The 16600-nt window shown below is 50.3% G+C and overlaps 1 protein-coding gene across 2 annotated transcripts in view; it reads left to right on the forward strand.

Moving 5' to 3' along the window:
• MED26 (mediator complex subunit 26) overlaps positions 1-16600 on the forward strand; it is a 39516-nt gene that overhangs the window by 18805 nt on the left and 4111 nt on the right. The window lies entirely within an intron of this gene.

The following is a 16600-nucleotide window of genomic DNA, read 5'->3' on the forward strand; positions in this document are numbered from 1 at the left end:
TTACAAGCACCAACTCTGGAGCCAGATTGCCTGGACCTGATCCTGGCTCTGGGACTTACTATCTGTGTGGCCTTGGGCAAGTTACCTAACATCTTGGAGTTTCACTGCCCTTATACAGAAAATGAGGGGTAGTAATAATACCTATCTCCCAAGGTTGCTTTGAAGATTAAAGAGTTAATACATATCACATGTCTAGAACAGCACCTGGCACACAGGCCTGCTTGGCAGTTTTATTGCTATTAGTGTCTACCATGTACCTGACACTGAGGTGTAAATAGAGGTGGTTTGTGAGCTGAGGAGAGCTGAAGGATTTGCATTGTTTCCTAGTACAGTATCTTTAATACTTTAGCCTCAAAAATACAAGTGGAGGTTTCCTATAAAAATTCAGATACGTGACTTTTTAGAAAATTTAGAATGCTATCAGGCAGGAGATAACTGGCTGCCCACAGCAGCCTTCAGTTGGTCAGTCCCAACCCCTCCCTTATCGTTGTATTTTTAACAATGGCTGCATAACAACCAGCTCCCAAGATTCCTGAAAGCTTCACCACAGGCTCTCATGGGCTGCTGTGAGCTGGCTCCAGCACAGTCTTGGGTAGAGTCCCTACCCCTATCCTGCTTGGATCTGGGCTGCAGGCCGCAGGCTCCTTGTCCAAGATGGCATCAGTGCCTTTGCAGCTGGCTGCTGGGACAGTTCTCTTGGTTTGAGTGTCACGGAGACCATGCTTGGAGCCCCTCATAAGTGCACGATGAGCCAGCTATTCTGAAGGTGGAGTGGGGCCAGCATTCTGCTTCAGACCCTTTGCTGCCCTGGGTTCTCTTTGGGGCTCCAGGCTGAGGTGACCACTTCTGGCCCAAGCTCAGGAGGAAGCCTTCCTCTAGCATGTCACATTGGTTAGTTTCTTTATAGCTTTCAGTACAGTCACCTTGTCCTGTTTGCGTGTCTGTCGCCCGCCTTCCCTGCCACGAATATAAGTCCCTCCGGCTCACTCTGCTCCCTGAGTTCCTCCTCAGCACATATACATTTTTATTTTCCTGGTGCATATATAGCTGCTGAGTGAACTCTGGTGTTTTTTATCTGCTGGTTGCAGCGGTTTCAGTGTGCAATCTGAATGGTTTTGGCTCCTGTGTCAAGGATTTTCCTGATGTTGAAGACAGCCATTCCCTCTCAGTGTGTGCAGGGTGCCCTTCTCCTTGGAAACGGCAGCTCTGTCTTCTGGCTGTGTTCTCCTTGCAGATCTCAGAGTCACTGTTGATAATCTCACCACTGGGCTATGAAAATTGCTCTAGGTTTCAGCAAGGCTAATGCTATATTTGCTTCTATGCACCCCCCCCCCCCCACACACACACACCCTCACCCCAAGCCCTGTGCCTTTGTTTCCCTACAGGGATGTTATAGCCCTCCTCAGGTAGAGTGACAGTTGCATTGATCTTCGCCTGTCTTCCCAGCAGCCTCTGAGTTAGAGCCAGGGGGCAGGGGGCCCAGTTCTCTCCCGTCCCTGTGCAAGGAGGCAGTCAGCAGTTGTGAGCGCAGTGGCTTCAGTGCCGGTCCTGGAGGGTTGTGTGCACTGGGTTCTCTCTCCCTTCCCTGCTGGTGGAGTCAGGGGATAGATGACAAGGGCAGGATAACAGCCCTGACATCAGAATGCAGTTTGCCAGACAGGTGGGCCCAGATCTGTGCAGGGTACAACAGATTCAGCTATGCTTTCTTCCTCCCCTTCATGACAGGGTCATTGCTTTCTGTAAGGTGGGGGTGAAAAATAGTGAGGCAGTACCAGTAGCCATAAAAGTATTTGGACCCCTAGGGCAGAGTTTAACACCTGAGAATATATTTCTGAGGGAAAATGAGAGAAGGAAGTCTTATGTGTGAAGGTGATCATTGCGATATTTGTTGCAGTAGGAGAACCAGGAAGGAAATGGGATGCCAAGCAGTTGGAGGTCAAGGAAATTATGATGCATTAATGGAACATTTAGCTGTTAAACAAGATCATTATGAAGATTATGTAGTAACAGGAAGAAGTGTTCAATGGAAGAAAAAAAACAATATCTGTGATGCAATTTCAACTACGTAATTGTTGCAGGCTCTGGACAAGAGCAAGAAAGTCACCCAGAGAAATGTTGCCATGGCTTAGGCTGATGGGGGCTTGGGGGTCTCGAGGGGCTCAGGGGAGACAGTGCTGCAGAGCTTGGCCTCTTGGGTCAGACCTGAGCCATGATGTTGTTATCTGCCTCCTGGGGCTGTGGTGGTTCAAGAGTGACAAAGGTAATGAGCCAGAAGATGCTCTCAGAGGAAGGGGAGACCAAAGTGGATGAAGGAGGACTTGAGATATTTAGGGTGAAGGAGCTTGGGCACCATCAAGACTCAGGTCCCCATTGGTGAGCCCAGTCAGCGCTGTTTTGGGTCAGACATGATTAGTCTGTGCAAAAAGTTATGGGGCCAGATGTGGGCACACTCAAATGAAGTGCCCATGACAAGTTGGCCAGGAGGTGGGCTCAGGTCCACCATATTGGTATTGAAATCAGGGTCCAAAGAAGACATGCCTAATTGGGCTAGTGTGAGTGGGTTTATTTGGAGTTGAGAGAAAAAGGGGGCTTGCCTGCGCTGGGGGTCCTGCCCCACCTCCGAGAGTGGGGAGGGATGGAGTCAGCCAGTGGTACTTAGACACTGTCAGTGCCTTTGAGATGCAGAAGTGCCACCAGGTGGGTCCAGAGGTGGCATCTGGGCCCCAGATGCAGATGTGGAGCTGCCTGGCGGTGGGACTGCTCAGGCAGTGGGGAAGTAGAGTGAGAGAAGGAAAGGGTCTGGGGTTGTGTCTTGAAGAGTTCCGAGAGGAGGAAGATGAGGGTGTGGAGGGATGTCAGGGTCTTGCCCGGGGTCTGAGAGGTGAGACGAGGCAGGGCTGACAGTCCTTGGCTTTGGTGAAAAGTTTCCTGGGCAGAGCAGTTTTGGTGCAGTGACAGGAGGGAATCAGGTAGAGCTCCTTCTTAATTTCCTTTTTTTAAAAAAAATAAATGTATTTATTTTTATTTATTGGCTGAGTTGGGTCTTCGTTGCTGCGTGTGGGCTTTCTGTAGTTGCGGAGAGCAGGGGCTATTCTTCATTGCGGTGCACAGGCTTTTCATTGCGGTGGCTTCTCTTGTTGTGGAGCACGGGCTCTAGGTGCTCATGCTTCAGTAGTTGCAGAGCATGGGCTCATTAGTTGTGGCTCGCGGGCTCTAGAGCACAGGCTCAGTAGTTGTGGCGCACCGGCTTAGTTGCTCCACGGCATGTGGGATCTTCCCAGACCAGGGCTCAAACCTGTTTCCCCTGCATTGGCAGGCGGATTCTTAACCACTGTGCTACCAGGAAAGCCCCTTAATTTCCTTTTTAATGTTAATGTAGGTTTTAGTAAAAATCTACTCTGTTTCCTCACCTAGTTGCCATGGTTAGTTGTGTTTGGTATCCACCTGTATGGTGACTATGAAAGGGGGAGAAAGACTTTTAAAAAAGTTTTTAAAAATAGGTTTAAAGTAGTGAGAAAGTAATGTTAGAAAATCATACACTGAGGGACTTCCCTGGTGGTGCGGTGGTTAAGACTCCACCTGCCAATGCAGGGGACACAGGTTTGAGCCCTGGTGTGTAAAGATCCCGCATGCAACGAAGCAACTAAGCCTGTGCACAACTACTGAGCCTGCACTCTAGAGCCCACGTGCCTAGAGCCCGTGCTCCACAACAAGAGAAGCCCCTGCAATAAGAAGCTCGAGCACCCCAACGAAGAGTGGCTCCCGCTCTCCACAACTAGAGAAAGGCTGCGTGCAGCAGTGAAGAGCCAACACAGCCAATCAGTCAATCAATAAGAAAATGATACACCAAAGGAAATACAGTAAAAAGTGAAATCCTCTGTGTTCCCAGTGCTCCTCAGTGTTCTTTGTCTGGTAGGTTTAAAGCAAGGAAAAGCTGCTGTGGTGCTTCTCCTGGAAGCCAGCTGGGGTCCCTCCTTGCTTGGGACGTTTGATGACCGGGACCTCGTGTCTTGCTGCAGGGCTGTCCTCTGACCTTTAGCAATGGGGCAGCTCTTGTCCTCAGGATCAGTTTTGCCACCTCTTCCCCTGTGGGATGCAGGTGGTTTGGGGTGAGGCAGGCGGTGCTGATGGGAGTCCACACCAGTCCAGCGGGGACTGCTGTTGGGTGGTCAGGCTTTCCCAAGGTCCCCAGCAGGGAAGATTGGGAGGAAGCAGTTGATTTGACTTTTGGTAGCAAGTGGCCTTGGGAGCCGTGGTGGTGCTCCCCTCTGTGCCCTCACCTTCTACCAGCAACCCTCCACCCCTCTGCCATGCCAAGCAGTGCCTCCACCTTTCAGATCTCACTGGCACTGAATTACCATGGTGGATTGTGATGTTTGGTTTCCCCATTGTTTTAATGTTGCCTTCACAAAAGTCTCAGCTGGCTTTCCTTCATCCTGTTTATGTAACCCTTCAGGATCATATCAGGGTGGTCGAGAAGGTAACTTGGAGAAAATATATGTGGTTTTGGTAACTTCTAGGACCACTGTGTTGAAAATGGGAGACACTCCTCAAAGCCATTGGGCCCTGCTGAGCAAAGATGTTTGCCTGGAGGAGTAACACCCTGTGCCACCCTGGCCACAGCCTTCTCCTGCCCTTGCCTCAGCTTTCCCTCTGCTGGCTGCCCACACATGGTGCCCTTTGCCTTGTCTTCCATGGGGGTGTGTGTGAGGAACACTGAGCGTCATCTCCCTGTTCCCATGACCCTGGTGGGGTGGCCAGTGCAGGTGATAGCTGGAAACGGGACAAGACCTGTTTGCTCTCCAGATACTTACTTGGTGACTGCAGATCCTGACTTGCTGCAAAGGGAGACCCCTGAGATGTTTGTAATATTGGAGTAAACATGGTGCCAAGCAACCGAGGACAGTAAGATGGGACTTCATTTATCTATCCATCCATCCTTCATTCATTCATTCATTCATTCACTCACTCACACTTGAGAGTAGTGAGGGTCTAGCTCGGCATTCTTGGGGGAGGTCAGTATTTCTGACGCTTTTAGTCACAGGAGCTTAATACATTGGAGAAAATCATGAAGAGTGAGCAGGGAAAAGAAGCCGCCAGATGCTTTGAGGCTGTTTTCGTGTCAGGAGGATGGAGACAGGTTACTGCTCACACAGGCTGTTTTGAGGGGAGAACAGACTTCTGTTAGCCTAAGACCTTCTGTAGATGTTTGTGGCCATTGGCGTTTCCCATGTGAGCATGGGAAGTTGGCTCCCTCTCCTGGGTCTCCAGCTGAAGTATTACAAAACCCCACAGGCAGGCTGAGGAGGGCACATATGCTGAAGTTCAGTCTTCAGTGAGCCTTTCATTTCACAACCTATAAGATACTGTCACCCAGCTCCAGCCACCGCGCGTTTCCTGAGGGAAAGCTAGGAATCACCTTTCCAAGTCCACTGTTGGGATGTGCAGTCTGTTGATGTGCAGGTGTTGCAGGGGCAAGCAGAACGTCCAGGAAAAAAGTGGATTGATGCCTGCTGCAGCCCCGTCTGTTATGAAGAGTGTTATACACATGTGCCTTTGTCATGCAGTCGTTACGATACTCCCGGGAGGCCCAGGCATGACAGACTTCTTTATTTCATCTTCATGAGGGGAGAAGGAACTTTCTGTTCCACCCTCCACCCCAGGGAGGGCTGAGCCCAAGTGGAGCATCTGATGCCTAAACCTCCAACAAAGAAGTGTTCCTTCTCTTTGTCTCCCACCCCTCCTTCTTTTTTTAGGACCTGTTGCATCTGTCATCTGCCTCTGTATTTGTTTTTATAACTTTATTGAGGTATAATTGACATACAGTAAACTGTGCACACTTAAAGTGTACAAGTAGATATATTTTGATGTATAAATACATCTGAGAAACCATCATCCCAATCATGGTAATAAACATATTTCCAAAAGTTTTTTCTTGTCCCACTATTATCTTCTGTTCAGCCCACCCCCATCCCCAGGCACCTGTTGATCTACCTTCTGTCACTGTAGATTAATTTGCCTTTTCTAGAATTTTGTGAAATCATGTGGTATGTACTTTTTTTTTTTTTTTTTGAGGTCTGGTCTTTTCTTTCATTCATACTTATTTTGAGATTTGTGCATTTTGTATGTATCAGTAGTTCATTCTTTTTTGTTGCTGAGTAGCATTTCATTCTATGGATATACTACGATTTGTTTATCCATTCATGTGTTGATGGACTTTTGGGTTGCTTAATAATCTGTCAGAATGTCTTCCAAGGTGATTATACTATTGTGTACTCCCACCCCACCGTCAGTATATGAGAGTTTCAGTTGTCCCACATTTTGTTGAGCACGCCGTATGGTCAGTCTTTTAAATTTTACCTATTTTAATAGGTAGGTAGTGGTATTTCATGGTGGTTTTAATTTGAATTTCCCTGATGACTAATAATGCTGAGCATCTCCTCAGGTATTTGTTTGCCATGCATATTTCTTCTTTGGTGAAAGACTAACTATCTGTTCAAATCATTTGCCCATTTTTCCCCTGTGGGTTCTTTACCTAATTACTGAATTGAAAGAGATTTTTATATATTCTAGAGATAGGTCCTTTCTTGGATATATGATTTGTGTATATTTTCTCCCAGTCTGTGGCTTGTCTTTTCATTTTCATAACGGTGTCATCTTTTGAAGAGCAAAGATTTTCAATTTTGATGAAATCCAGTTTGTTTTCTTTATAGTTTGTACTTTTTGTGTCTCATTACTAAAGTCTTTGCCTTTTAAACCCAAGGTCGTTAAGATTTTCCTCCTGTGTTTTCTTCTATACATTCTATAGTTTTAACTCCTATATTTAGGTTTATGATGCATATTGTGTTAATTTTTGTATATCTTATGAGATAGAGGTCAGGGATTTGATGTTTTGATTCAGTGTTGTTGTTTTTTGTCTGTGGCTTTCCAGTAACTCTAGCACTATTTGTTGAAAGATTATTCGTTCACTTCTGAATTGCCTGACCACCATTGTTAAGAATCGGCTGCCCACGTATGTGTGGGTCTGTTAATGGACTCTGCTCTGTTCCATTGATCTGTTTGTCTGTCTTTGCTCCAGTACCACACTGTCTTGACTATATAATAAGTCTTAAAAATCAGATAATGTGGGCTCCTGATTTTGTTTTTTTCAAAGTTTGTTAGCTATTCTAGGACCTTTGTGTTTCCATATAAATTTTAGAATTAGCTTGTCAGTGTCTCCCAAAGACCCTGCTGGAATTCCAATTGTAATTGCATTGTATCTACTGTGGATCAGTCTGGGGGAGAATTTGATATCTCAACAATATTGACTCTTTCAAACTATTAACTTGGTGTATCTTTCCATTAATTGATGCCTCTCTGATGTTTCTCAGCCATGTTTTGTACTTTTCAGTGTTGAAGTCTTACATGTCTTTTGTCAGATTTATCCATAAGGTCTTCATATTTTTTAATTGCTATTATAAATGGAATTGGTTTTTTAATGGTCAATTTCTGAATGTTGCTTGCATATAGACATACAGTGGAATTTTTTATTGAACTTATATCCTGCAACCTTGCTAAACTCACTTATTCTTATTTTATAGATTCTATAAGATTTTCCATATAGACTATTCTGTTATTTTTGAATAAAGACAGCTTTACTCCCCCTTTCCATTCTGGATGGTTTTCCTTCCTTCTTCCCTCCCTTTCTTTTTTTCTTTTCCTTGCCTTATTGCACTAGCTGAAATCTCCTGACAAGACTGAGTGGAAGTGGTGAGCACACGTCCTTGTTTTGTACCTGTCCCTGGGAGAAAACATTCAGCCCTTCACCATCAAGTATGATGGTAGCTGTGGGTATTATCAAGCTGAGAAAGTTCTCTTCTGTTCCTAGACAACTGAGAGTTTTCATCAGAAATGGATGTTTAATTTTGTCAAATGTTTTTTCTACATCTACTGAAATGATCATAAGGCTTTTCATTTTTGGCCTCTTACTATGGCAGATTACATCAATTTTTGAATATTATGTGCCTCCCCCACTTTAATTTCTAGTCTTTCTTTGCTATCTTCATTCTTGGTGTAGGCATGCAGAAGTTTCCTTATCCAAATTGTTCCACTGTCTTCCCTTGAGCCGGCTGTCTGTTTCTGCCCTTGTTACCAATACAACTTGCTGATGGCCTGTTGCATGGAGGCAGGCATGGACTGACTGCACAGGATTAGCAGGTTAGGTTAGTAATGAAACTGTGGCCAGCTGCATAACGGGCACCCGGGCTTCCTCATTGGGAAAGTGGCATAACAACTATTTTGAAGGTCTGTGGTCTCAGGAGAGAACCGTGGTGTGGTAGAAGACAGGCCCACCCATCCAGTCCACCCACCCAGAGTACGGGCAGGTGATGCCCAGACAGTGGTTGCTGCCTGCCTGGCTGCCTCTCTCCAGTAACTTTAGAACTTGCTCCCTCCTAGGGACACGGATCTACCTGCTCAGTGCTTCTTCCATGGAACCTGCAGAGCGGCGTTGTTTTCTGCAGATTGGCCCCTGCCCAGAGTAGGAGTATGTGGACACCTTTCTCTGTGAGCTGTGAAGCGTAGCACACGCTGGGTATCTCAGAGGTATCTCACCTGGGCTCCTGGTGCGGCAGTTCTCAGACCTTGAGAAGGTCTCTGCTGCCATGTGGGGGCGAGGGGCTGGCTTGCCAACACCCCTCCCTCCTCTGGAACCCCATTAGCTCTGCCATCTGTTTCTAGGATGGGATGGCCTCTAAGGCCAATTTTTCATTTAGGTATAGCGTATATCCAGAAAAGTACGCAAGTTTTAAGTATTACATCTCAGTGAATGTTTATGAAGTGAGCGTAACCCCCACCCAGGTCATGGAATAGAGCTTCTCCCCAGAAGCCATTCTTGTTCCCTCTCCTAGCCTGTCCCCACCCCCCAGCTCCCCTGACTTCTGTCACCATGAACAAGTCTTGCCTGCTTTTGAGCTTCCAATCCAATGCAGAATGTTTTCTTTTGTATCTGACTTTTTCACTCGACCTGTTTTGAGTTTTATCTTCAGTGTTGTGTGTAGCAGTAGTGTGTTCATTCAGAGTTGAATGGCTAGACCACAGTTTAGTCATCCATTATACTGTTGGTGGCCACGTGGGTGGTTTTCAGATGGCGCTGTTCTGAATATGGCTGTCCCGACCATTCTTGGCAGGTGCTTGCTCACGTTTCTGTTGGTCCCTAAGCCAGAGTGGAATTGCTGGGTCCCAGGGTGTGTGTGTTCATCCTTACACGCATAGACTTACCTTCCTGTTCCATGTGACCATCTCCTTGGTTTTATCCATGGTGGCCCCTGTTGCAGGAGTGCCTGCTGCTGTTCTTCTAGCTCCACACAGAGTCCAGGGCAGAAGGTGGGGGAAAGAGGTGGCCTTGAACCTGATCCCTCTCAAGTTAGACAGGCTCTATGGTGACCCCCTTTCTTGAGCACTTACTGTGTGCCACCCAGGCCCTATCATTGGGTGTTCGTGTGTGTGTATGTGTGTGTGTGTGTGTGTGTGTCTCTTGTCCCCCCTCCCAGGAGCCTGTAGGAAGCTTCTGTCATCCTCCCACTTAGTGGCTGAGGGAACAGCTTAGTGGACTAGGTGGGTGGGCTCAGAGCTATCTGCTCACCTCCCGTATACAGTCTTCTCTGGTGCTTTCTGCCCTGGAGCATGTGATACAGAGTTCGTGCAGCCCATTACATTAGGTCGTGTCCTGCCTGATGGCTGCTGTGTCAGGTAGGACAGGCACACCCACCCTCAATTACCTTTAGGGCCTGGTTAGTTTGCGGATCTCACAGATTCCTGTTCTGTGGAAGGAGACAAGGGCTTCTCCGTACTTAACCCTGTGACTTGCCAAATGACTTAACCAGTGTGGCTCCCACCCAGGCTCTGGCAGTTCCTGTTACTCTTTTCACATCCACCCAGCTCAGAACAGACGTTGGTGACCCCGTGTGGAGTGCCCAGGAAAGTGAGGGCCACCAGACCCTGCGTGTCAGTCTCATGTGTGTAACACACTCTTCTGCTTACTCTGGCCGTCCTGGTCGTTGGTTGTGGGTATGGTCACTTTTACCTTCAAGGCTTGGCAGCCTCAGGTTCTGGGCCAGTTCTGGACTTGAGCTCCTCTGAGAAGGGGTATGTCCTTGGTTCTCTTCTCCATAGTCCTTCTCGTGTCCTAACGGAGCCTGCTTGATGTTGCCACTTTGGTGCTCCTGGCGGTTCAGCTGAGCCTCAGTTGTGGTGCCTCACCTGGTGCTTCTGTCCTTGCCTCTGGCCATTTCCACCCATGCCTCAGGTCTGGGCTATAACCAGCCCATCCTCCAGGCCTGCATTTGTTGACTTGTTGAGGGAAATTCTAGGATAGCCGCTGCTCTCAGGATCCCATAGCAGCCCAGATGAGCAGACTGGCAGACTCTTGGCGCCACACTGGGCACTGTGCTGCCTTGAAAGGATCTTAGAAACCACAGAGCAGCCTGGTGCACAGTGCTCGGGACCCTCTTGGCCTGACCCTGTGGGCACAGTCTCCCAGAATGGTGGTCAGTGTGCCATTCAGTATCTACAAACATCATCTGTGGTTTTCCCAATGTTCTGCCCAGGCTTCCCGGCTCCTGGAGGGAGAGCTGGGCTTGGGTTGGTGGCTGGTCTTGCTTTAAGTCTTAGTTGGGCCAGCATTGGAAGCCAGGTCTGGCCCAGCTGCTTCTCTGTGCAGCCCCAGCACCAGGCGTTTTTCACCAGCAGCACAGGAGTGCCCTGCTGTCACCTCGCTGTTTCACTTACCGTACTCTTGGAGGTTGGCCCCATCACTTCCTAAAAAGCTGGCTCGTTCTTGTTTTGGATTGCCTGTGTTCTGCGTGCATATGGGCCGGACACTGTGTATGCCCCTCCCATGGGCGTCGGGTATTTCGTCTTGTGCAGCTGGTGTTGTTACTGGCTGTTCCCACGAGAGCAAGGCTGGGAGCGAGGAAACCCCACCCAGCGTACTGTCTGTCACCAGATGCGCTGCCAGCCGGACCCTTCTGCGAGCATGGATGCAGATAGAAAATGCTCTGCTTGGCTTTCTGACTTTCCAGTTGTATCAGTGTAGAAATGAACCAACTCCTGGGTGACATGTTGAGAGTTCTTGTGCTCTGAAAAGGGCTGAATTACAACCAGAATTGTATGTTGACCTGATGCAGAGTTCAGGAGAGTTTAAGTTTGTAGTTTTGTTGGGAAGAGCTGCTGGGACAGTTGAGAGAAGGGAACAGCTTGAGGGCCAGCACTGTGGAGAGAAGTGCTGGCCTCCCCTGCCTCTCCACCCTCACCCCCACCTTCTCTACAAGCCGCTCACAGAGGTCCCGTGGATGGCAGCTGCTCATGGTTGCTGCCTGGGGCCCTGGGCTTCCTCTTCCTTGGCTGCTTTTTGGGTATAAGCAGTGTTCTGCCTGCTGCCTGGGCCAAGCAGCTGTAATCGGCTGCTCTGGCCATGGGTGCTCTGAGGGCTGTGAGTGTACAGCTGTCAGGGCCACGCAGGCAGTGGCCATCCTCCAGCTGTGGACGCTCCTGGGGAGCAGATGGGCCCCACTAATGAGGAAGTGCTTTTGTGCTTTTGCAAGTGGTGAGCATGGCGGCTGTGGCTGAGACACAGCCCCCGCCCCAGTGTCGTTCTTCCTCTCAGAAGCCGTGAATGAGAAGGACTCCGCCCCTGTGGGTGCGAGGCTCCCATGGGGTCCTGGCAGAGGAAGGTGCCTTTACCAGGAAGAGCGCTGACATGGCATCTGCCTGAGGGAGGTTTCTCTGGCTCTTGCCTGGCTGTGGGACCGGGCAAGGCAGAGCGGGGCCAGGAAGCCGCACCTTCCGGAGCTGAGAGGTAGAATCAAGGCACAGTGACTTTTTCCTCGCTCAGAGAGACAGGATGGGACACGGGCTGGTCACCGCCAGGCTCTCTGGAAGATGCAGGTGCCACCTCTTGCACTGTACTGCCTTGCGGTAGAGGCAGTTTGAGTCACAGAACGGCACCCAACTTGGGAACGTGTGGAGTTCCTCAGAAGTGGGAAGACTTGCTGTGGCTGAAATCACAGACACACACTCGCCTGGCAAAGCCCCTTTCATCCGCGCGCGCGCCCTCGGCAAACGCGACTGACGCCCACTGTGTGGCTGGCAGGGCACGGTGACTCAGCCAAGGAAGGCCTTAGAATGCTCAGCACATTGAAAGGCTTGAGGTTTGCTTGCTTCTGGGTGCCATCTGTGTCGTGTTTTGGTTTGGAAGGACAGCTTGCTTGCTGATGAACACTTCCAGAGCCTTTTGAGCTCAGTGATTTTTATAAATTCTAGTCTAGACTATTCTGCTTTAAAAAAAAGTGATTTCCACATGGTTTTAAAGTGAACTAGGTTTTTACAGCTGACCCTGCAGGCTTTAAGCCCACTGAAGGAGTTGGTGTGGGCTGTGCTGCCGTAGACACAGGGCCACAGTGTGACTGGGGGCTGGCCGGACAGGCGGGGCGAGTCCATCCTCGATGTGTGCCACTTCCAGGACCTGCAGCTCAGGGCAAGTGTTGGGGGTGGGCTGAAGCCCCTGCTGTTGTGGGTGGGTGTGGGGCTCTCTCTGGCTCTAGTGCACCCTGGGAGGAAGGCAGAGGCAGCCTGGAGACCGTCCATGGGTGCTGCTGGGCATGAAGCCAGCCCTGTGTGGCTTCAAGGAACTCTGTAACCTGTGCGTTTCCCTGCTGTGGCAGGTCAGGGAGAGCATGTGGGTGGGATGCCAGCATCAGCAGCCTGGTGGGGTCTGGGTGCCCTCCCTCACCCCACCTACTAAAAGCACCAGCTGGGCCGTGTGTGATGGGCAGACCCTGTACTAGGCTAGTGTAAAGCCAAACTCTGTTGCCTTCTAGCTATGTGGTGAGCACTGGACCTGTTTTACCTTCCAGACCCTCAGTTTTCTTATCTGTAAAGTGGAGTTTCGAGGAAGAAAAGCTGGAGACCTTAGGCCCTGGAGGAACCCAAGAAGTAGAGGTCCTGTGAGAGTCAGGCTGGGGTGGGCCTGCCCTTGGGTCTCACCAGTGCTTGGACTTGGGGAGTACAGGGTTTCCTCTTTGCCATCAAGGTTACACGGGTCCAGCTTAATTACCGAGAGATTGGGGATTTCGGGTGGAGTGGGAACCCCTTGATGCGTGGAGAAAAGGGAGCCGTGAGCAAGTGGTCTTGCAGACTCCAAAGAAGTCTCAGTTCCTCGTTTCACATCAGAGCTGGAAACCCCCCACAGGGCGGTAATTACTCAGAGCCTGGGCTTTACGTATCTATGCCCTGAATTACCAAATTACCGCGAGGAAGAGGCTGGTTAGTGGTGGGTCTGCACCCCTGGGCTGGCCCCACCTTTGCACATGGATCCAGGTTCAGACCAGTGATCCAGTTCACAGAAAACTTTCAGCCACGTGATGAGGGAGTGGTGGCATCCTCCGCTGTGTGGTCCGAACTCTTACCCAGGCTGCTTCTGAGGGCTGCCATCCTCCCTTGGTCCTGTCAGGTCCTGTCACCTGTGCACGTCCAGTGCCCCTTCCTTCTTCCCACTCAGTGTGAGTCGAGCAGCAGATGTCATGGGTTAGGCTGGCTGGAGTAGTGACTTAGCAAGTGATGAGGGGCTCTCTGGAACAGAGGCCTTGCTGCTTCCTCTGCTGCTCTTGGTTCTCACATGGTGGGAGCTCTGCATAAGAACCCTGGGAAGGTGTCCCCTCTCCGCCGCCCAGCATGCACCCCTCGGTGTCCCTGAGGTGTGAGGGAGGACATGCTTGGGGAGGGTCCTTTCTCTCCTCTCCCTGAGGCGGGCTGGGAGGAGGCCAGTTTAGGGGGTGCCTGTGTGTTCAGTGTGGAGACACCGGCTGCTTCACCTTTCTGCCTGGGTTGGATGTTCATTCACTTTCCTGTCTGACCATGGATACCTGATTGTCCCTCAAATCTCCAGTCTAGGATCCGCAAGCACTTGGTGCGGTAGTGAAGCAGTCAGTCCCACCAGTGGTCATCAGGTGAACGTGTGTTCACCTGGGCCACACCCGGGGCTGCCTGTTGACTTCCTGCCCTGCCTTGGCTCCTCTCTGAGTGCTCCCCCACTGCCTGACCCACCTCGCCGGCTCCCTGCCCTTCCAGAGTAGCCCTCCCCACTCCTGACACTTCACCCCGCATTGCCAGCCCTGAGCCTGCCCTGAGGATAGGGGCAGACATCACCACCCTGGGAGGGTATTTACTTGCAATAAAGAGGCCTGTCAAATAATGAAAATAAGTGGGCTGGGACAGTGAGCATTTCACACAGGAAGTCGGCATTGGTAGAAAGGGGAGGTGACACGTGGCTTCACTAATTATTAAGGAAATACAGGTTAATCTGTATCTGTTGAAGGAGCCCTGATGAGAAGATGAAGCTGCAGGTGTGTAGACATCCCTCATGTGTGAATTCTGCCCCTTTTGGGAAAGCTGATTGGCAAGTGGTTTTGAGAGGTGGTTTTTTGTTTATCAGTTTTGTGTTGGTTGTTTTGGTTGGTTAGTTTTGGTTTGGTTTCATTCCCTGGGAGTGAATCCCAAGGGAGATATCCAAAGGACAAAAGGGCCACGGATGTGCCAGGCTATTCTTGATGGCAAGAGGCTGTGAATTCCCCTTGGGCTCTCTGACCTGTAGAGCTGCCCCAAAGCCCCCTTTGAGGACAGCGCCTGGGAGTGGCTTGGAGGCTTCCTCCCCACACAGCAATGGCTCTGCTGTCGTGAGTGTATTTTCAGACAGACGGGTGCCAGGAAGGACCTAGAAACAAGGTAGTCTGTTGGGGTAGTGGGAGCAGTTCAGCTCCCACAGTGGCTGAAGTTAATAGAAGGCAGGTTGTGTAGCCAGCTTACTTCCGGGTCCGTTCTTCCTGTTGGCATCCTGGCTCATGCCACTGTCTTCGCGCTGGACCCCTCTCCCCTCTCCAGGGCTTTGGTGCCATCTCACCATCTCCTGAGGTGTCCGGGCTTCTGCTGTCCACCCTGGGGGGCCTGCTCAGATGCTGTCTTCGCCACAGGCACCCCTGGCCTGCCTTCTACCTGACACCCACCACCCTGCCCCAAAGGTCCTATGCAGGGCTTTTTATAGGCCTGGAGCCTGGATGGGAGCCTCCCCTTGGCTATATCTGAGCCTTGGCGTCCCTGATATGCACAGGGCCCTCTTACTGAGGATGGGGCAATGGCCACAGGCTGCTGGGATGTCACTGTCTACTGGGTCTGAGGCCAGGGGCCCAAACTGGCACTGCATAGACCCCAGGACCCCTGCCTGCAGGGTGTAGTAAGGGCAGGGCTTGGTCCGCTTCCTGGCCCGAAGGGCCTGATGCCTTCAGAATGCCCACGTGATGCTCCCCACACAGTGCTCAGTGCCTTTGCCATCATGGCCCGAGTGGGGAAGGGGTGCAGAGCTAGAGGGATGAGCCCTCAGGGCAGTCCTGAACTTCCATGCAGCAGGGGCAGAAAGAGGAAGGCAGAGGATGACGTAGTACTTTCCACAGGGCTGAGTGCCTGAGAGCCTCCTCAAAGCCAAAAGCCTCTTTGCACACCCACTCAAGTGCAGGAGCTGCTCAGCTATGACAGTGGGACCCACAGGCTTTACCCCATCCCCGCCCCTGTGCAGCTTCAAGGAGGGTCTCTGCCTGTGAGAGATCTACAGTGCTAGCTTGCTGCCAGACCCCAGGGTTGCTCAGGTGTTCTGCCTTCCCCCTCCTTTCTGGCAGCAGGACAGTGTCTGCCCAAGGACTAGGACACTCTGTGCCACCGGGCTTGCTTTGCAGGGACTGCTGGTTCAGGAGTGTGTGGGGACCCAGGCTCTAAATATACCAGGGTGAGGTCACTGGGGTGGAGACAGGCCATGTGGCAAGCCTAGGACCCTGTCACAGGGCTGGGGACAGGGAGTGGGTGGCCTCGCTGTCCCTGTGGGACCGGCCTCCTCATTGCTCAGCTTGTCAGTATTTTTTCTTGGACATTAGTGTTTTGGGGCTCCTAAGAAATCTCTGTCTACCCTCAAGGTTACAAAGATACTCTGTTTATTCTAGAAGGCTTAGCGTTTTTGCTCTCACATTTAGGTCTGGGATTAATTGTGGGTTAATTTTTGAGTATGCTGTGATGCTTGGGGTAATTGAAATCAACGATATATATTTTCTGTGACTTTTCATCCATCGTGGTTTGAACTTTATCTTGTTAATGCACTGAAGCTGCAGTGTGCTCATTTTTAGTGCTCTTGAATTTCGTAGTCTGTTCCTTCAACTCTTGGAAGACATTGGTGTCATTACAACGTATGAACACATGACCCACACTTTTCTGTGCCATCCCCATTTGTAAAATGTGATGGTAATAATAGTACCTTCCCCTTGAGGTTGTGAAGATTCAGTTAAGTAGTGCTATATGGAAACACACCTTAGTAGAACAGGGCCTGGCTTGTAGTAAGTATCGTGTGAGGGATAGAATTGCTTGGTCATGAGACATGCACATGTTCGATTTGACTGGACACAGCCCATCGCTCCCCAGAGGTGCCTGCACCCCAGAACTAGCTGGTGTTGTCAGATCCCATTTCCATCAGTCGGGTGTGTATGCAGTGCAGTCACTTGCAGGTTTGGTCTGTATCTGCTGATGA

Source organism: Hippopotamus amphibius, chromosome 15 (genome assembly GCF_030028045.1).
Source record: "Hippopotamus amphibius kiboko isolate mHipAmp2 chromosome 15, mHipAmp2.hap2, whole genome shotgun sequence".
In the NCBI taxonomy this organism is placed as follows: Eukaryota; Metazoa; Chordata; class Mammalia; order Artiodactyla; family Hippopotamidae; genus Hippopotamus; species Hippopotamus amphibius.